This window comes from Diplotaxodon limnothrissa, linkage group LG7 (assembly GCF_057381915.1).
Source record: "Diplotaxodon limnothrissa isolate DT_005_m linkage group LG7, D_limnothrissa_male_GT1.1, whole genome shotgun sequence".
Taxonomy (NCBI): Eukaryota; Metazoa; Chordata; class Actinopteri; order Cichliformes; family Cichlidae; genus Diplotaxodon; species Diplotaxodon limnothrissa.
Window position 1 is genome coordinate 39,475,881 of NC_140602.1, and position 18,112 is coordinate 39,493,992.

The 18,112-nt window shown below is 39.6% G+C and overlaps 1 protein-coding gene across 1 annotated transcript in view; it reads right to left on the bottom strand.

Moving 5' to 3' along the window:
• cntfr (ciliary neurotrophic factor receptor) overlaps positions 1 to 15,965 on the bottom strand; it is a 233,937-nt gene extending 217,972 nt beyond the window's left edge. Inside the window, exon 1 of the mRNA XM_085359687.1 lies at positions 15,751 to 15,965. The gene's annotated coding sequence lies outside the window, so the exon portion shown is untranslated. The remainder of the gene's footprint in view (positions 1 to 15,750) is intronic.
• Between the last annotated feature and the right edge of the window lie 2,147 nt (positions 15,966 to 18,112).

Genomic DNA, 18,112 nt, shown 5'->3' on the forward strand with positions numbered 1-18,112 from the left:
AGCATAACAGGCGTACACACACACGTTAATGAATCATGAAGGTAGCTTCGAGTATGAGTGTGAGTGCAAACACACAAACACATTCAGACACATGCACAACTTGTCAAGTCAAGCATTACCAAAGGGCTTCGGTATGGATTTTACACTTGAGCTAAACCTTCCTGACTTTTCTCAACAATACAGAGGCCTCAAACCATGTCAGCTTTCCCAATGCCATTCACTTAGTATTCACAGACAATTCACCCTCTGGTTTAAAACCTCATTTAGGAATGCTGTTTATGGAGGGAGGTCTGAAGAATATTTTAATATCATTATGTGGTGTCATGTATCTACTTTAATGGACTGAGACAGGCCATGAAAAGACACATTTTTACAAGCTGCTTTTAGAAACCACAATATTCCTCATATGTAGTAACAGTGTTAGATGTTTGCAAGAGATTTTAAAAGTAGCACCGGAAATATCCTACATGTACTTATGAGAAGGCTTAAAACTGAGATTGTATTTTTTTCCCCCATGAGCACAGCTCTAAAAGCTGGAGAAAAAAGCAATAAATGATGAACAAAAAACAAACATTCTTACTTCTTTGAAAACTTCTTTCTCAGCTAGCAATAAAATGTTAGTGGTTTCCTCTTTTTTCTTTCTTTCTTTCTTTCTTTCTTTGCTTTTGGCGTTCTCAAATGAACACTGAAGCAATCTGATACTCAGAGGGACTCAGAGTATGTTGGACTATATAACGTCCATGACCAATAATGATATAGGAATGTGTTATGAGGAAATCGAGGCATTTGTCATGGAGGAACAACAGAATGTGCGGCAGGAAATTGACTGACTGTTCAACATGGCTTTGCAGTGAAATCGAATCCACTCATGTCATGCATGCACATTCAAAGACAGACGTTCTATTTAAACATTTATATGGACTTTGTGGCTGTGCTTTTACACAAGCATATGTGCACATAAAAAAAAGTTTCCAGTAAACAACAAATACTTGCAAACTCTTTCTGGAGCAGAATGCTGTTCTTCAAACAGAATTTAAGATGAAAAGATTAAGACTAAAAAAAGATTATGTCAAACATGGTACATAAACAGAGGCATCTCATCAACAAAGAACGATAACGTTGCTAAAATTATGGCCGGGACGGCTCATACTGTTTGTGCCTGCCAGCGATGGCACCACTGCAGGTGGCTGTTGAGAGCAATCATAGAGCCACAGATGGAGCATGTAAGGTTGCATCTGGAGGGAAAGATGGCAGAAGGCTTGCATGACTGGAGCCTCTAGGCTCTCAGCTGATGGGTCCATTGGTTTTCAAATGTGGCTTCACCAGAAAAACATAATGAACACAGCAGTGGCAGAAATCAACTGATGGCTGTAGCATAAGAGTCAATGCTTTTTATGTAGTAATATTTATGAAAACATGATTAAAAATGAAGTATTGTAAAACTGGTTGTGATTACTGTTTGTCAAGATGTTTGCACGACAAACCTTTCCAAAATGTGTTGTATCAAAAAGGCAGATTTGGCTCATGACAAAAGAAAAGTTGAGAAGGACATGCTTACAACATTATGCAAACGAGCTATGGAAAAGCAGAAGGGATTTGATTATATTCACTGCAAAATATGAAACAACAAAACAAACACACATCAAGCGTTTATCGATCTGCACTCAGTAACCAAAAATTAAATGACAATAGAAACGCAATGGCAGAAAGGAGCAGGGCTACAGCAGTGCCCATGAAATGACAAGGGGAATAAAGGAAAAAAATAAAATATGTACTCCTAATGAGTGGAATCGCAGAGAAACAGATGGTGTGTTCATCTGGTGTTTGGACTGAGGTTTTTATCCACCAGACATCAATTTATTGGCCGAAGAACTGTGCCGCTTCAGGCAGCCAGTTTACATGCTCTGTCCGGTTTTGTTGTTGCTAGGGTTGCTTCGGTATTGTAAGACTCGGTGATCATTTGCTGGTTGATATCAGTGTGAGGAACATACATGTCCAAGGTGACCTTTTAAATTACATTCTACTGCATGGTAATGTGAAAACACTCCAGGCTTTTATTGTCTTGGGAAAACTGACATTGAGTAATGTGCATTGATTTTAATCACAAATTAAAATCATGTCAATAACCTGAAATGTACTGAATCTAAATGCAATGTGCATTGTCACTAAGCTCACACATATAGCCACAGACCTTTCCACACAAATATGCAATCTAACCTAAAATCCTTTCATCTATTTTGGAGCCTATCCGAGTTACCACAGAGTGAAAAGCAGGGTACCCTCTGGACAGGCTGCCCGTCTATTGATGGGCTAACACAGAGAGACAGACACCCATTCATGTTAACACTCACACCTACTACCAACATATTTAAATAGTGGAAGACACTCACAGAAATCATTAAAACTATACAGAGAAGGACACCTATCAGCGAAATGGAACACAAGACCTTCTTGGTGTTAACCAGTGCACCACTGTGCCATCTATAACCAGATACAATTGAAGAAACAAAAAAAAGGTACACACACTCACCAACTGATGGAAGCTAGAGTCATTTAAAGGGTCTAAATCCATCTTAATTTGTTTTTAATCCTTCCTGATAAGTAGCTCTTTTCTACTTTGGCTCAAGTCAAAGGAAGCTGAGTACTATGTGTCTCTCATACACATTTCCCCAGCAATACACACACAGAAAACAAGAACAGTCATGTTCTACCAGAGGGAGGATCACGGGAATACGAGAAATGGCATCTTAACTCCGACATACCAGTGTGCATGAAAAGGTTCATCAGGGTGTGTTGGCTCGCTGACTATTGTCATTGTAGATGACATCACACAGCACTTGTTGATATATACATGTACACATTTGCGCAGAGGATATGTGAAGTCTTGTATGTATTTATGCCTGTGTAATGTATAATGTTTGTGTCTGAAAGTGTAGCATTTGACAGGTATATGTCTCTTTAGCCACAGGTGAAGTGAGATGATAACACTGCTTGGAGAGACAGTCCAACAGAATGGGTTTATTTACCCATCTCTGTGCTATTTTCTTGATTGTCTGAATTCTGCACTGGGTATGTGTGAGAAAAAGAGTTGCACAGACACACAAGCACTCAGACAGAAACTTGCACAGAGGCCAACATGTGAGCAATCAGACAAATAAATATGGCTCTACACATTGGCAAACATCTGGGAGGGGTCTGGGATCTTAGGCATCTTGCCAAGGTAAACAGAGGAATTTGCCAACCTTGACATTTTTGGTAGTAAGAGATGCCTCTCAAGGTGACAGCTCTCACTAGGTGTTAGTGGGAGATAAGCAAATTTGTCATTGTGAGAATATCAAAGGGTAAAATCTGGAGATTAAAAAAAAGAAAAAAAAAGTGTGGATGCAAAAGAAAAAAAAATGCAGTTCCCCTAGCTGCTACTTGAGGCTCCCTCTAAAACTCAGTAAATCCATATAAAATGCCCAAACAGAGATTATTAAAATGCATGTTTACAGCCAGCCACATTGACTAACAGTTGTCCTGATCAGTGTTCGGCCTCAAACACTACTTTAAGTATATGCATGTCTCTGTTTTGTGTGTGCTACTGCACCCTTTTAAAGCACTGCCTGATTATTATTTCTGTGTGGTATGGACCATCAAAGAATTTTGTGCTTCAGATTTGGTACGTGAAATTCTATTTTATTGATCCACTACTTAGCTCTAAGTAGCTGATATGTCTCTCTCTCTGTGCCATACCCATACAGTTTGAATTTGAATACGTGCTACTAGCGCCAGCTGATAACTTGGCATTCATTTTCATCCACATAAGGCAACTTTTATCTTTCAAAAAACATCAACATAGCATCAGCCAAAGTGCTGATGATTTAGTTTAAAAGTCTGGAAAGTAAAGTGTCACATCTATCTTTTATAATGCCTATGACACATTTGCATGTGTTTGTGTTGATGATTATGCTAGGCGTCATGCTATGATCTATCTTCCTTTTGTTTCACAGCGACATTAAAATGGTAACATACTGGCATACAGTAAGATACTAATCACCCATTAGTCTGTACTTGAAAAAGCCCACCTACCCAGATTTAGTGAAGAAAAACAAGTTAAAGAACAAAAGTGTTTACATACTCACAAAACAGTCTCTGTGTTTAATGGAGCAGTAAGGCTTCTTTTGTCTACTTGCAACAAAGTTGTGTGTGCACTTTTTTCTATACTTTATATTCATTTTCTTTTGTATCCACGATCTCATTTTGTGCCTGTTGTTTGTCAACAACACAGGAGACACAAAAACAGGTTATGTAAATAATCCTCTATTCACACACTTTCACTTTTGTGCACTGCAATGGTGGTGTGTGAGATGATTCTTTCCTTTCACCCTGACCACCTGTTGTGTGAAGTTCAGTGCATTAGACAACTATTGCATTCTGTGATGACAAATACGTTGCAAAAATAAAAACCCAAACCCCTAATCAGGTGAAGTGAATCATCTTTTTTTCCTTCTACCTTTTCTGTGAAATGAGTCAGACGAGGGCAGACATACATGGAGACAAGTTTAATAGAGCGTTATATACTATTACCAAACCGGACAACTGAGCAACTCTAGTTTAAATATTATTTATTGGGTGGGTTACCTGAAGCAATCAGAGAAAATTGTAAAAGAAATAATCACATCTATAGAATGATATTTATTTATTCATTTATCTATATGTGTTCAAAAATTACTTGCTTTTGCAACATATTCATCTTCATAGGTTTTATGTGGCTTTATTGCAACAGTATAAAGCACCTGTCTACTTAGTGGCTTTAATGGAAACTCTGCTTCAGACTTTAAGGAAACTTTCTGGATGAATGAAAATTGCCAAAAAGAAATCGTCCATTAAAATGAAAGTTGAAATGGTTAACATAGTAAAAAATAAAACCCTACAACCTCAATACTTATACTTATTGTAGCAGACATGAATTTCTAGTTGACAAATAAACAATACATTTAATTTTAAATTAATTAGAATAATGAAGTCGTCATGAAAACAACTTCCGCTTACCTTTGTTTTTTGCATGCTCAGCTCTTGCAAACAATTAATCCCTTGTGAACCTCGGTGATAGAACCTGACAGGGTTGCCAAGCAATTTGGGATATGATTGCAAATCTATTAGAGGAACATGGAGGGACTGTCAGATCCATATAACATATTAGGAGCAGATGAAAACATCTCTCACAGGTGTTTGGGCCGGCACTCTTAAATAAAACATCCCTCTCATAATTATGTTTTTTGATGTTTAAATCTCTGCATATTTCTGTTGCCTAATCTGCAGAACAGGTAAACCCATTCCCCTTCACACTCTTGTCTCTTTCATTCACCCTAAAGTTTTCCTCTCTCTTTCTAAGACCCCACTTTTCTCACTTTAATCACCCTCCCTCCCTCTTCCCTCTACCCCCTTCTCTTTCTCTGCCTGCAGTAGCTACCCAATAAAGGATGTTGTTAATATCATTAGGCAGACTTCCTCTCCGGCCAAGCGCCCAGCCCACTCCCTTTCAGCCATAATCAAGCGTGCACACTAACTATCAAAGGAGACATTGCTAATAAACTACCACAGTGGAGCAGAAAAACACACACGTACGCTCCTGCCGAGAAAATACTGTTGGCTAAGCGCACTAAAATAAATGTGTGCGTGTGCATGGTTCTTGGGGATAGGATTGTGGGGTGCTGGTGCGGGTTACACAGACAGCACTAATAAACTATACTCCAAAGGCAAGCAGTGTAATGCAAATGTGCCACTTAAGTATCCTAAATTAATTGGGGGCGAGGGACATGTACATAACCAGACATAGCTAATAAAATATGCTGTGAGAAGTGGCAAATACTGTCAGTTTAGTGGGTTTAAATGATAGATTGGGGGGGGGGGGGGTTAGGCAAGTATGCGTTTGGACTGCAGACATTTGCTGTAAATCACTTTAAATCAGTCCTAAAACGGTTGTGCACATTGTCAGCTATATAGCTTGAAAGTGTTTGGTCCTGACAACTAAAAGCTACAGTGCATATCACTCTAAAGGGAAAACGTGATGCAATACTGTAAGCATGGAGGACGTTTAAACAAGAAAAAGAAAGGCAGGAGGCCAATGACATGAGGCTGTTACTACAATATGCTGTGCAAAAAGAGCAAATCTGTGCACACAATAGAAAGAAACATCGCATTGGCTTTTCCAGTTTTTGTGCTTTTGCTGCATCGTTTATTCCTTTAGATAAAAACAAAGACACAGATATGTTAACTGATGCAATAAATAATAAAGAAGCTGGAAATATCCATCCGCTTGCACACCAATTTCTTTTACCTGTTAAATAAGATTTCCAGTCTCTCAGGTGTGCACTCTTTCAAATCAAATGCTGACACCTGTCTTGCTGAAACTAAAACCAAAGTTTCCCAATTCTGCAGAGTTGAAGTGCAGAGTTCCAAACTTCATCTGACATAAAAACTGTGTGCTGGAAGCTTCATGACATGATTTTACACGGCTGATCGGCTCCTATGAGTGCAATGTGTATGTGAGCCAGTACCAAGTTTAATTCTTAAAATTAGAGACTACTAAATTGTCAAAAGTTTTAGAAAGGAACAAAAAATGGCTATATAATGACAGCTATGTTGCACCAATCATCCAGCCCTAAACATCCTACCATACAGATTAGATTGTATAAAAAAAATATTAAAATACAATGACCCAGTTTAAATAGTTCAGCCCCCTCTTGTGCACCGACAGCAGTTGGAACTTTTCAGTGTTATGTGGCCACTACTGAGCTCCACTGTCATGCTTTATTTATCCCTTTCCCTTCTGCACTGTAATGGAAATATAAAAGGGTACATTGATTAGTGTTTAAGGATCAGGCTTTAATAGATTAAAAGCCCTCAGCTCAGAGAGAGGCACTCACTCACTCACACACAGACATACACTTATACACACACCAATAGGCAAACTTATACACACACCAATAGGCAAATTTATGGACGGATATTGAAAGAGATGGACACAGTCAGTAACACAGAGTAGCTTCATTCATTTGGTTGAACAAAAACATTGCATGGACAGAAAACTGAGCATACATATCTGGAGCCAGCAGCGCAAAAAGCCAGAGCCCCAAGTCTTTCAGCAACCGGCTTTCTAACGTATTTGAGATGGGATGGGGGGGGGGGGTTAATAAATATCTGTAAAACAAAAACGAAGACAATACAAAGTGGGGACCATGGTGCTAATATCCCAGTTGATTGGGAATTCATGCATTTTGAACTTAGTACATTATTAATAATGTGGCATGGTCCCAGACAGTTTCCACACACATACACACAGAGGGGTGATGTCAGTAAACGTTAGAAGGCTCTGTTTCAGCATCCCACTGTAGTTATTTTGATAAAATGTGTTTCGCATTATTATACATACACACACACACTACACTTTATGCACTTGCTTTCAGGGGATGATACACCATCATCAAATCTGATACACAGCATCCATTTTGACATGTTTGAAAACACCAAGTGACTGAAACTGTACTTCTGAGAAATGGCATAGTCTACTTAAAGTGCATCCCCCCTCTTCATTTATTCTCGCCTGCCCTTGTCTCCTAGCTGAGAACTTAAATTCCCACCTATACCTCCATTGTCACGTCTTAACTCCAAGAAGCACCTCAACTCCAAACCTATCCAGCATGTCCCCTTTCATTTTCTCTATCCTTTGCAGCTCCTCCTTTTCTCTGACCTCAATCCTGCAACTGGACATAATGGTGTTCTAGCATTTTATGTGCTCTTCCTTTTTCCCTTTGCCCAGTCATTTCTCCAGTCTTTTCAAGCTTTACACTCATCACAGTCATGTCTGCTGATGGTCTTGCCTAACCTTTAATCCCCCCCCCCCACACACACACACACGCACGCACACACACACACACACACACACACATTCCACACCATTTTCAATTGCTACTACTCTTCCTCCAATGTTTGACCGCAATCACACTTGATGTGTGCCGACTTTCTCTCTCCAGCTACTTTCCTTCAAGTTCCAATCATGCCCAATGGTATCAGTCTGTTAAAATGTCTTCTGCTCCATAATTGAATCTCTTGTGTCCTTATACTTTTCTTCATCCACCCCTCTGACCAAAACCGCTTTTGTTGTTAGCCTCCTCCTCACCTCTTGACTTTTCATTCCAGTTCTCTTCACTCTTTTTATCTTTCCCTCAAGAAGACATACTTGTAGCTATCCCAAGGCTTAATCTTGGCCATCTCTTGAATTTCCCTATTCTGCCTCAGGTGAGAAAATCTTTGCCTTTTCTTAAACTCAACTTTTCCATTTACTTCTCTTCACTTTATCTTCCCCTTAAGATTTGACCACAACCTACTCTATTAGTACTTCCAACTGATGTTTGTGTCTCACTTCTTCAGTTGACAGCTTTGCTCAAGTGCATTCAAGATTAAAATTGGTTATTTCAGGAGAATGATCAAATTCCCTTTCACTACCAGTTCTTTCAGTTGGCCAGTTGGTGCTTTTATTGTGATCTATTTTTTTTATAACACAGGGGATAAATAACAGTAAAACCCACACATTAAAAAGTGCCAACAAACAAGAGTCATGGCCATTTTACACAAAAGCACTGCAGTTACTTATCAGTCCAATCTAAATGTTGAATGTAAGTAAGCTACACATCGAACGGGTCTGTGTTCACTAGGAGTCTAACCAGGCTCCTAAATCTCTGAGCTGCTCATTGAACACACTGAATTTTGGACCTCTTCATTATGCTTATACGTTTGAGGTCTTAAGGAGCTTCTTTGTTTTTACACCAATTATCTGACAAATAATATGGTTTGCTGTGAAATTAACAGCACTAACACAATGTCAAAGAATAATGAGCTTCAAATTTATTACTGTTAAATGATAACTTAGTAGTCAAACTTATCTTCTAGAAGGAGTTTCTGCATCTGATAACTGATGACAATGGCCCTCTTTCACATGAAGTCCAGGATTTAAAAAAGTAGTAAAGCGTTTCTACGAATGGTGCACGTGTAAGCCGGAATAAACTTTAGACTGTATGTAGTCTAATGCTCTTTTAATGTCCCATTATACTGATCATAAATGCATCCCCAATCTGTTTATAGGAGCTCTGTGTAACCTCAGAACACTATTGTGGCTAATGACACATGCAGCCTTTAAGTGGACTGCTGTGTTGCTCATGTCTGCACACAGTTTGTGCTTGCACACTTTGTGCGAGCTTGCATCAGCCAAAATAGTGGTGAGACATACAGAAACAAAGGAGAGTCGTATCCTTTTGATTTCTGAAGAAAATTTGGCCTGAATCCTTCATATTGAAGTGCCTCCTTCAGCTGCTAGGGGTACCTAATACAATCAGGGGAGGTCTGTTTTTCAAGTTAATTATTAGCCATTTGTTTGCTGAAAATAAAGTGTTTAACAGGTGAAATAGGTGCTATATACTCTGTACCAGCTACAGCAATGTAACATGTGCAAATGAGCTAAAACAAACAACATTTTCAGTCACCTGGCATGAACAGATTTTAACCTTGTAATACAGTGGGAATTTTCACAAAGCAAAAAGGATATTTTCCAGCTATTCTTTTATGTGCCGTGAATGCAAGATAACACAAGAAAGTTATGATTATATTTTATATCTTACATATGGAAAAAGAAAATAATGTGGCTGACATGTGCGTAGGGAAAATATAAAGATAGCAAGTTAGTCAATACAACTGAGCAGTTAAACTCACAATACAGAGGGATTAGTGGATGCACCACACGGCACGCATACACCGCCCCCAGTATGATTCTCCCACATCATGTATTCCTATACAGCATACATAGTGTACTACATTATACAGTTGCCTTAAGGCAAATTACCTCCAACAGTTTATTCTCAAGTTGCACTTATATAAAATGCAGTAAATCTGAAAAAACAGTTTAAATATTTAAAACACAAGCCCTGAAAAATATAGTAAAATACACAAATTGCACTTGGCTGTGTAGATAAGAGTGTGTGGCTGCTGTCAGGTACAGCACATTTTCCTCTGGTATGCTAACAGAATGTGAATAGCCTTCAGAAGCTGTGCGCAAATCCACCTCAAAGTGTTTGCCCCCTACTGGAGGAGGCAGCTTTTGTTTGTGTTTGAGTGTGTGTATGTGTCTAGAAAGCTGGGGGGGGGGTGTCAAGTGATGCATATTCATAAACTTTTTTTTCTTGATTTCCCTCCTTTTATCCCTCATATGCTTTGATCAGAAAGTTAGGAGTCAAACTCTCCCATCGCCTGGGCTGCAAGAATGCTACAGGGGCTGAATAGAGAGCTGTCTAAGGATAAAAATACAGCCGAGCCAAGCAGATATGCACAGTGTGACACACACTGACCCACTAGCACACACAAAACTTGACAGATAAAAATGCTGTTTCTCAAAGACAGAGAAACAAGCAACTTGACAAATAGAACAAAAAGCCAACATTGAAAAGCTCAAGCTTAGAAAAATGCCGGGCCACATGCAAAAAGACTTAAAGTTTGTCTGTCTGTTTGTGCGCTTGCTATCACAACCCCATACAAAAAAGGCTTTCTTTTAAATAAACATTCAACCTTTTTTTTCAGAATTGAAGGTCCTGATTCAGTCTTTTATGGCATTAGAGAAAGGCTTAATATCTGCATGTTCTTGACACTTTAAAAGTGTACAAAGAAAGTACAGGAGCTTTTTCAGATTACCAAAATAATTACACACCGACTCTCCCTCTGAGCCAGATCTTTGTGCACAGGGTGTAGAGAGGAAACAGTCGTAAAATGTAGATCTCTGAAATGCATGTGAGGCGGCTTAATTGGGGCCAAATCTTAACAAAATCTTGTCATGTTTTCACACCCTTAGGTGCAGTTAGATAAAAGCACACAGCAAGTGGCACATCTAACTAAAGAGAGAGAGGGTAGACAGAAAAAGCGTGGGAGCTGTGCATTGCCAGAGAGAACGCTGACTTTTTAATGTGTGGCTGTTGGGAGGCTTGTTGCATTCAAAGCTCTCGCCTGCATTTGTTTCACAGCGGCGTATAAAATGTCTGTGATGCGTACATGTACACACAAATATGCTTACCAAAACCTCATATTTATTTCTCGCTGTCCATTCTACTATAGTTCCATTGTTGGGTTAGTGCTTGAGAGCATTTCATCAAATCTGAATCCAGCATTAAATCCACTTATTAAATCTAAATCCTTTCAAATCCCTTATTAATTGCAATTATCGCCATCATTTTGTGTTATATTTACACAAGCAGATGAAGATCTAAATATTGAAAACTAAAAGATTTAGATCAGATATTTTTGTTAGTGGAGAAAGCTCAAAAATAACAGTTGTATGGTATGCTAATTAATTCTGATCCTGAAAGTGAGATGAGCAACGGGCACAATTTTCATTGTAAATATGTTTAAACTACTTCTTGGAGTACCCAATTCTGCGCTATTAATTTGATAATTATCAATTATGGATTTGTGATTATGACACTGCACATACTGAAGCTGATCTCACATCTTCAAACAGATTTCTCACCAGAGAAGAACCAGGTGCACATTATGATCCTTCGGTTAACTAATTGCACAACAGCCAAACAACCATAAATATAAAGCAACAGTTGTTTTAACAATGGACAGTAAGTTTTTTTTCCTCTTTTGAAATATGTTTGATTTTTATGATGAGGAAAGTCTTTGTCTCTCCGTACCTCCCCAGCTCTCCGTCCAACCCTCTCCACACCAGCTTCCAATTTGTAGCCTTTGTGTACATTACAGCACTGAGAATTACGGCCCCCATGCCCTCCTCTGATCAGACCCATGCTTGGACATCTGTCGGAGGATGTTTATCCAGGCAGTAAGTATGTTAGGAGAAATATTATCCTAGTTTTATCTTACCTTTCTTTTGTGTTAAATATAAACATCGACATTGCAAAGTGGGGATTGGACAGGAGAGGCGGGGAGCAAAAAAAAAAGAGAACAATGGCGCTATAAAAGGGGAGTGTGAGCAACGAAAACAAAACAAAAAAGAATAGATTGCAGAAGAAACCTGGACTTGGGAGGTGATGAGCTGGGTGGGGGGCGGGGTGGTGAAGGGAGGAAGACAGTTTGAGAAGTGTGTAAATCACACTTATAGGTGATAATTACAGAAACACATTTAAACCTTTCAGTTTAACAACTTTAAAATTACACCACGGTGTTCTTGTCGGTCACTACGGACTTCTCAGTAAGATGTAAGCAACATTTTCTGTCTTATTTTCCAAGGTTATAAAAGAGGCTTTCCCCCTCTGCTGCTCAGAAATTCCATTCCTCCACCAAAAATGTCTTAATAGAGACAGAAGTAGTAAAACTTCCAATTTCAGAATCAATGTCCGAATGTCTAGACAGGTTTTTACAGTCTATTAAAAATCAATATACAGTTTATGTGTAGCATGGCTGTTTAGTGCTTGGCATACAGGCATATAGAGACGGACACACAGATGCTTACTATGCACTCAGGCACACACAACCAGTTCTTCATCTCTTTTTCTCTTCTTCTTATCTATAGCTCTCTCCCTCTCTCTTTCACACACACAAACACAGAAATATGCACAAACACACTCAAAAGTTGATGCACACATAGACCTTTTCCTGTCTGGTGTTGCTTCCAGCCTAAAACCAAACCATGTGTGGGAGCTATTCTGTGCTGGCCTAAACTGTATGCCCCATTGGTGATAGGTCCTTCCACTAAAGACTGGAAAGAGGCTTATTGGAAAGATATGGTTGGGTTCTTTTTACCGCTTTCTGTCATATGACTTCATTTTGTGTTGTTGACAGCAAGGCTCTTTCATTTATTCTTTGCTTTTCTTTTCTTTTTGTCTATTTTATTTGGTAATCAATATCATTCGCCTGCTTGGCAGTAACGTTCTTATTTACAATGCCAGAAGTACGGGTGCTGAGGGTGCTGCACCCGTAAGTTTTATTATATATTCTGTTAGTTTTTAAAATTCTATCATTTTCAGTTAAATAAGTTTAGAGATTCTTCTGTTATTTAGATTCAGTGATGTCCCTGCCCACAATGTGGTCACCACCCTTTGAAACAAGGGCAAATATACACAAAACCTGGTTATGCAAACTGCAATTTTACTTCTTACTGAATTCTTGAAAGAAAAAAAAACATAGCAAAACCAAGCAAATTCTCAAAATCAGCAAGCAGCTGCTAAAACACTCACAATGAGAACCCATGTATCTTGGCTCTGTCTTTGCTGTCAAGAGTTAGGCTAACATATATTAAGCTAACAATTCGATTTTAATGGCATGGTGAAAAGTTTTAGAAACTTGAAACTAAAAAAGCATACTTTTGGAGTATCTCTTGGAGTATCAAAAGGTAAGACCAGTTTTTCACATTCTGCTAATATACAGTCAGCATTAATGATAAATAGCATGTTATTAAGTGTTAGTTGATCATCTCATGCCCCTGACTTTCCAGAGAATGTAATGTTCCTCTGATCGTCAAAATAGTTTGTAAATGTGGCTTTCTGAACAGCCTGTGGAGAGCTGCCATTGGCTGTTGCTGTTATTTGAGGAACTGTGGTATCCTTGTTATCCGCTCATCATTGATTTTGCAAAGAAAGGGTGACCCAACTCATAGTGACATCTCCACAGCACCTCCTACCAGAAGCACATTCTCACGGTTGTTCTGATTTAGACTCACTCTCTATCTACCTATCTTTTCCTTGCTTGATTTTTTTTCCCTATCAGCCTTTCTATTTGCACACCCTCCTATTCCCCCTCCACCTCCTATCACTCCCTCCTACTCCACCACCAACAAGGCATGAAAACGGCGCTCCATTAGGAGTGCCTGGGCTAAGCCCAGTCAGACACATACTGCTTTGATCAGCCGTGAGCTGGGCTAAACACCCCACTAAACTCCCAGTCTGAGAAAGGGGGTATTGGGGGGGGAGCAAAACTAGCAAAAGTTAGTTAGAGATGGGACCGGGAAGATCAAAACAAAGAAATGAGATGGAAATGATGACAGGATAAAAGAGAAATGCACTCAAACATTCTAGGAAGAACTCATTTTTCCCAAACTGCCCACGTATGTCCCCCATCACTTTTGTCTTCTGTCATATTTTCTTTCACATCTCTTTTTTATCTCTTGCATGCCATCCTTTTCCCCCCATACAGGCAGCCTCCTAAATATATTGCTAACAATTTCAGGTGTACAGCTCATACAAGTTAAGGAAGGTTTGAATTAATTCCTGAGGTAGCATAATTGGTACAGAGAAGATGGCATATAGAAGCCACCTCAACAAAGTGTGTCTCTTTTGTCATTAAAAAAATATTTCGTACCCACTTCTGCACACTGACACTCACAAACAAACACACACGTTGTGGAAGAGGAAAAAAGAAAGGCAGGAAGACAAGCCCAGTGACAGACGATACATAGAGACCAGACCTCCATAACTGACAGCAGTTTAAAAAAAAAAAGAAAAGCCAGAGCTTTCAACATTCAGACAGGCAGATACTAAACCAGCAGCAGCAAAAGAACAAAAACCTTCGGTCTTTTGCTCCCAAGGAGTGAAGAGAAAAGGGATTTCCGCTCAGTGCTAATCAATCAGGTTGTGATAATGGCTCCCATGCCTAGCTGTCGACTGGAAGGGTCAAGGCATCCCGTGACCCAGCACCCAGGGCTCAGGGGCCAAAGCCCCTCTCAGAATAGCACCCCAGGACAGACTCCCTGGGCTAATTGTCCAAGCCAGTGTCAGCCTTTTCAATGCCCCCCCTTCTACTTTCGCCTTCATTCCTCTGTCTTTCTTCTCACTTTCCCTCCCCTCTTTCCCTCCTCACAACTCTGCGATCCTCTCTCTTTCTACGCAACTAAGGAGTCTACTAAGTATGCCAGCATATACCAGCGTGGGGGAGAGAAATGAGACAGAAAGCAAGGAGCTGAATGAAAGACCTTTTAGAACTGAAGCGACACAGATGAATCAAGGGAGCTGTGTACACAGGAAAAAGTTAATGAAATAACAGAGACAGAAAAAGACAGTGAACAGGGAGAGCGTGTCAAAGAAATATCAGCGGCTGCAACAGAAATGAGCGGGAGGGAAGTGAGAAGGGAGGATGAAAGATGGAGGGGGGGCAGTAGGACAGAGAGGGACAGAGGGATACAAAGAGAGTGGGACAGAGGCGATACGAAGAAGGGGAGGCTTTAAAACAGTCCCCTTTCTCCCAACACATCACTCATATCACTGGAGTGCAGTGACAGGTCTATCTACTTCCATCTGCATATCAATAGGTTTCTATTAATCATAGCCAGAGCAGCGTGTGTCGCAGAGAATCTGCTCAACATCAGTAGACTGACCATCACAATGCAGCTGGCATGCAAGAAATAAAAAGAAAGAAATGACACACACACACTCACACACACACACACAGAGCGCAAAACAAACCCCACTCCAGCTCCGCGCAATGGCATTCCTCTCATTCCAAGTGCATGCTGCTAATTAACAGCATTAGATCCCACAGACAGAGGGAGAGATTGATGGAGAGGTATTCCAGTGTTGCACTAGAACCACATCTCTCTTCTGTCGTTTCTGGCTGCTCTTCCGTTCTTATTTATTTACTTGCCCCCCCTCAAAGCACCTTCTATCAAGTCCCTCTCCCTTTCACAGTCACTGTCACATCCCGGTCAGACAACGCTGAAGAAGAGCAAAGTCCGCAAATGTGAATAACATATGACAATCAAAATTGGTTACTCACTGGGAACCTTTTTCTTTTTCTGTATTTCTTTTTTTTTCAGAGCTGTCAATCGTTATCCTCTTCTCCACTGTAGTAAGGGGAGTGTGTCTATCCTGGCGAGTGTGTGGTGTCAGTCCACTAGAGGAAAGTTGCCGTCTGCGTGCGTGAGCATGTGTGTGTGCGCGCGCGCGCGTGCGTGAAGAGAGGACGAGAGAGAACGGGTGCGTCTGTCTCTGTGTCTCGCACTGCTCTGACTGAGCGAGCCGAGGCTGTTTTAAACAGGCTGCTCTCCCCATGTGACCAGCCCAGGCACAGGCAGGAATACATTACTGAGATACACACGCTCTCTCTCTCTCTCTCTCTCGCTCCCTCTGCCCATACACACACCGTGTCCACAGTGCACCCCCTAGCCACCACTCAGGGTAATGTTGGGAAAAGCCCTCACACACAGCATGTGCACGCCCACACAGACACAGATATATATGTCCATACATATGTGTATCAAATACGTATGAATATTGTTTTGATGCACTTTGGACAAAAATTTCCATACACTATTTTCTTTTTTAATTTCACATATTATATATAAATATATATACATATATATAGCTATATAGTTGTTTTTCCAAGTGACTCTAACTTTTCTTTTCCTGAAGTCTTGGTGGTTTCTTCACACCTGGAAGCACTGACCTTTTCAGTAATGGAAACCTTTTAAAGCTGACCTTCTGTTCTGAAGCTGATTCAACTGCACCACAGCTACTACACCTTAAGGAACAACGATGGAAAACACAACAGATGAAGTGCTTTGAGTGAAATATAGTAGCTACGAAGAAGTGCATTCTCAAAAAGCCAAATATAACTTTAAAAGTTTAAACCTTTCATGTGACGGTATGACTTTGGAAGGCGATAGATTATTCTCTTTAAAAATGCAGGTAGTACAGTATTCAGACTGCAGATATACCACCAGATATCCAGTGAGTTCCTGAAAGGATTTATCTTTAATGTTCGACTTCAAGTGGCAAACTTCTGTTCTTGAGAACCTTTGACTGAAATAAATATTTTCTGTGATTCCACAAGGAGCAATGTTCCAGGCTGAAAAATGAAACCAATGTGGAAGTATCAAAAACAGCTCCCTAAATGGTTACTGTAAGTGGGCTCCAAAAGTTAGCCAATCCCTAATTATTTCTAGGGACAAATGCTAAACTTCACACTGGAAACAAATATATTTATAAACAGATACAAAAACAAACAAACAGGGGGGGAAACACTGTAGCTAGAAGCTCAATATTAACTACTTTAAAATATTTTTAAAAATCTGGCTAAACAGTTGAATGCCCGATGATCATCCAAAGCCTTATTTTTGACATTTTTTAAAAATTATGCTTTTGAAGATAAATTTAATTATTATATCAATTTATTTATTTTTCTAATCACTCAAAATTGTATTGAACCGTGACCCCATAATAGGGTGTGGGGGATATGTTCGAATAATTCAGGTGGCCATTTTTAGTTCAACAACCAGCAACTGACAATTTGTGCATCTTATGAAATAAATGAACTGTGACTGAAATTAAACAAACACGTACAAGTGAGTAAACAGGTGATAATATAATGGGATGGGATCTATGAAAGAAGCAGCAACATATAGAAAGGAAGAAATGAATAGCTCTGGAAGCTGTAAGACATTGGAAAGTAGACTTCAACATTGGTGCTACAGTATTAAATATCCACCAAACAGTACCAGATGTCTACAGCAGCGGTCCCCAACCTTTTTTGCGCCACGGACCGGTTTATGCCCGACAATATTTTCACGGACTGGCCTTTAAGGTGTCACGTATTTGTTGTATTTTGTTAAATACAACAAAATAAAACTAGTACCGGTACCGAAAAAAAGAAGATTTATTCATAACTCACATGAAAAGACCCACCAAGTTAATGATAAAAATGATAACAAAATAACGCTAAAAACCGATAAAAACCCTGAAAACCATACATTTCACACCTGAGCCTCAACTCTCGCGGCCCGGTACTGGACCGGTCCGAGGCCCGGGGGTTGGGGACCGCTGGTCTACAGTACTACATGGACTGGTTTTACTAATGGTAATCTCTGTGTGCAATTCATTATATGTAACAAGAGCTTCATATCTGATGCTCACTTTAAAAAGATGAAGACAATCTTCTTTCCAAAGACTTTTTTGTTGTTTAATAGAAATGATTTATTATAAATCTCTGCAGGTATTGCCACCCTCAAATATTACATTTTGCATTTCAGCAGCAAAAACAACAAACTTCCCTGGCTGTAAACAAAATTAAAAAAAACAAACAAACAAACAAAATCTGTGCATAGAGGTGCCATTAAGGGTAACTTCATTCTTCTGTGGTG